The sequence below is a fragment of the Triticum urartu genome, chromosome 4A (genome assembly GCF_056163025.1).
Source record: "Triticum urartu cultivar PI428250 chromosome 4A, HENAU_Tu73, whole genome shotgun sequence".
In the NCBI taxonomy this organism is placed as follows: domain Eukaryota; kingdom Viridiplantae; phylum Streptophyta; class Magnoliopsida; order Poales; family Poaceae; genus Triticum; species Triticum urartu.
The window spans coordinates 394,260,030-394,263,872 of record NC_141876.1 but is presented as its reverse complement, the minus strand read 5'-3'; the positions used below and the strand labels follow the sequence as shown (position 1 = coordinate 394,263,872).

At 48.5% G+C, this 3,843-nt stretch overlaps 1 pseudogene; it reads left to right on the top strand.

Moving 5' to 3' along the window:
- The first annotated feature begins 930 nt into the window (after positions 1-930).
- LOC147975944 (uncharacterized) lies at positions 931-3,138 on the top strand (annotated as a pseudogene).
- Positions 3,139-3,843: the final 705 nt, after the last annotated feature.

Sequence of the window (3,843 nt, the reverse complement as noted above, 5' to 3'; positions counted from 1 at the left end):
GTCGATATACCCCGTGTCCCGATAACTTCAACACGAGGGGGGGTTCGACCTACCCCCTCCACGATAACATTATTTTCCCATGTATGTATGTCGTCGTTGTCGATATAACCCCCTCCCGGATAACTTCAACCGTGATAACTTATACCACGGGAGCACCCCCCGACCCTCTCGCTCGACCAAAACTCTCGAGGACACCCAAACCCTAGAAAAAAACGATGTCGGTCTCTTACCCCCTCCTGCTGCGGCCCTACTCTTGAAGCGTTGTCGAGGCCACCGCAAACCCGGAATAAGCTAGATCTACGTTTGCCACTAATATATCCAGATGTTGCCATGTTTGTGTAATAATTGCCATGTTGTAATATTTGCAGAAACAATGGAGTTCGGACGAGACGAGGAACAAGAACAGGTGTTGGGGGACATAATCTTAGCCAGAGGTGATGTCATGTCGTATCTTAACGACAATGATGGTCTGGAAGCAGAACAGGGTGAAGAAGAAGCAGGCTACGGTGATCGAAGAATGGAGGACCCAATGCTGGTGCAAGAAGGAGCCCGTGGTGACGGCTCCGGTGACTGAACAGAGTCCGGCCAGGTAAATATATTAGTTAAGCCTGTGATGACTAGCTAATTGATGCATTCATTATTTTGGTATGTACACATATTAATTAACTCTCGTCTAATTCTTGTTTTTTCTAGCCCTCCGGATCGAGCACAACTTTGGTAAAGAGACGTGCCCCGAAGAAAAATTTGCGCTCGGATGAAAGGTTTGAGATCACAGCAATCGCGCGCGATGGCATGCCGATTGAACCCATCCAAACAAAGGAAGCATTTGCTGCTGAGTGCGGAGTTCTTGTTAGGGACAAGATCCCGATCAGCATCCAGCAATGGTGTAAGCCTAAGAACGAAGACCCTGAGGTGTCTTATGTCAATTATATGCAGAAAGATGATCTTTGGACTGAGCTGAAGGCAAATTTCACCCTACCGCCAGAGGAGGATCCGGAGAAGCCAGTTAAAGAGCAATTAATCAAGTCCCATGCTCTTAAGAAGATGGCAGACCTATTCAGGAGGTGGAAGAATGAGCTGAAAACGTTTGTCGACAAAGAAGAGACACCAGAATTCATCGGCAGATATGAGAAGATCAGAGATCACTGGCCCGCATTTGTGGTCTACAAGACATCGGAAAAGAGTAAAAAGATGTCGGCGACAAACAAGAAAAATGTTGCAAAGAAGAAGCTTCACCATCGCATGGGGTCAGGTGGCTACCTCAAAGCCCGGCCTAAGTGGGCCAAGGCTGAGAATGATCTACTTGATAAAGGGATCGAACCAGAGACAATGAACTCGCCAGGCCGTTGCCGGACTTGGTTCTTCAGGGCTGGCAGAACCTTGGACCCTGTATTGGGGAAATGTGTTTGGACGGAAGAGCAAATGAACATACCAGTCAAGAAGCTAAAGCACTATATCGATGCAGCGCAGCAAGGGACGTTCGTTCTAGACAGAGAGAACGACGAGCTCACAATGGGCCTTGGGAATCCTGAGCACCCTGGACGGACACGAGGCACGCCAGGCTCCATTCCATGGAAGGCTGGTTTTCCGGACGCAGGCGATTACACATGCCAGGAGAGGAGGAAAAAAGTGGAGCATGCCCAAGTTTAGACGCTGCACGAAAGGGTTCAAGCGCTAGAGGAGCGAGAAGTAGCTCGCAGCAAGCGACCTGCCGAAACTACCCCCGAAGCTACCCCGCCATCTCAGCGGAGAAGTAGCGTGGCTTCCACCGAGCTGCTTCAGCCAGAGCATTTCTTGACGGCTCCTTCTAGCTACCCCGTGGATGCTATCACGGAGTCTCAACATTGCCACCTTATGACGCAATGGCAGAACTTCAAAGTCAAGGCGGCCATCGGCTCTGTTCGACCTACTGAACCCGGCGCAACTTTTCACTGTAGTACGATTCCAGAAGGATATGCCAGGGTGACGGTGGATGAAATAACGGAGGGATTTGAGGACCTCCAGCTTGACTACCCTACTGGTGAAGGGGAGACTCGGCTGGGTTCTTGTCTATTGACTCCATGCCTATGGCGGAAGGAGCTCATCAAGCTTCTGAACTGGACGCCTCCGCCTCCTCCTCCTCCTCCTCCTCCTCCTCCGGCGAGTCAGGCCACTCCGCCTCCTCCTCTGGCGAGTGATCAGGGCACTCAGCCTCCTTCTCCGGTGCGTGGCGGCACTCCGCCTCCTTCTCCGCCTGCGCCGGCGCGCCCGAGCAGCCAGCCTCCTTCTCCTTCTCCGCCTCGTCAGCAAGGGCGGAAGAGACCCTCCGCTACTCCGGCTGCTCCGGTGCGTCGTAGTCCTTCTCCTCCACCTCGTAAGCAAGGAAAGAAGACAGTCGTAGCCGCTCCGTCTGCTCTGCCGGCGTCTAGCAGTACAGCCAGAGGCGGGAGGCAATACAGATTCGGCCCTTCTCTGAAGACTCCAGAGAAGTTACCATACGAGAGGACCCCGGAGGAGAACGCCAAGATCGCATGAGCCGAAGTGAGGAACTTCTTTGAAGGGGTGAAAGCAAAGAAACATCCACCTCCGGAGGAGAAGGTAGATCCGATGAAAGCGAAGCGCACTCTGGCTGCCCTGAAAAAACCAGCAAATTCTCCGCCGAAAGGCAACTATGACCGCATAATTGAAAAGTTGTTTGTCGAAGCGGAGCGGTCGGGAAGTACAGTCAGTGATCAAAGGTCAAAAAAACGCCGAGCTAGGAAAAATATTCCCCAGCTCGGTGAACAAGCGAACCAATTGTGCCCCCAGCTCAAGGTGGCTACTAATGATCCAAGGATGGTGCCCGGTTATAGCATTCTTGGAGATTACCTGCCCGACAATGTACATTATGAGTTCTTGGAGGTGGAGGAACACAAATATGAGTACGGGAAGCCTCTTGTCAAAGATGAAAGATATCTAACAACGATGATGAGAAGATTCCATGATTGGTACATGAAAACCTGCAAAGAGTCTGCGGGGAGGAATACTTTGACGCTGAGAGTTAGAGAGGAGCATGACCTTGTTGGAATTTAACTGTTGAATGTTCCATTTGAGGAGCTCTTCCAGTTTTTCAATCAGAAGGCCCTCGATAAAGCAACGGTCACTTGCTACTATCTGTAAGTAGTACTACTTCTTTCATTAAGTCTCTCTATATAGGTCAGCTCTTTCATTGCATGTATTTATAATTATCCTCACTATATTATGCAGATTGAAGATTGCCGAATTGAGGACAAGACAAATCAGTGATATTGGTTCATTAACACAAATCTCATAGATGCAACTGAGGTTAAATATTGTGCCGAAGATACCGAGGACAACTTGCTACGATCGTTGGTAATAAATGAAAACAAAGATATAATAATCTTTCCTTACAACTTCAAGTGAGTGTTACTGTCTTGTGCATATTCGGTTTCCCTTATTAGTCTAGGTTATAGTAATGTAATTGATGAGTTATGCATGTGTTCGCAGCTTCCACTATATTCTCCTAGAGATTAAGCTTGAGCAGGGACTAGTAACCGTCTTAGACTCGAGACGAAAAGATCCCCAGGACTATGCGGACATGACTCGAATGCTAGAGAAGTAAGTTAAATCGATCATTATCCACCATATCAGCAACTTTGTTCATTTCCTGATATATCAAGTAATTGTTTTCTTTGTCTGGTAGGGTTTGGAGAAAATTCACCAAAAAAGCTTCGGGACTGACGAAGAAACTGCAATTTAGACACCCGAAAGTAAGTACTATAGTAACATGTTCCACGCATCTCCTAGTGATTCAAGCGCTAGTTTCATCAATACCATTTATAGCATGCTTGCTTATCAGTTTGA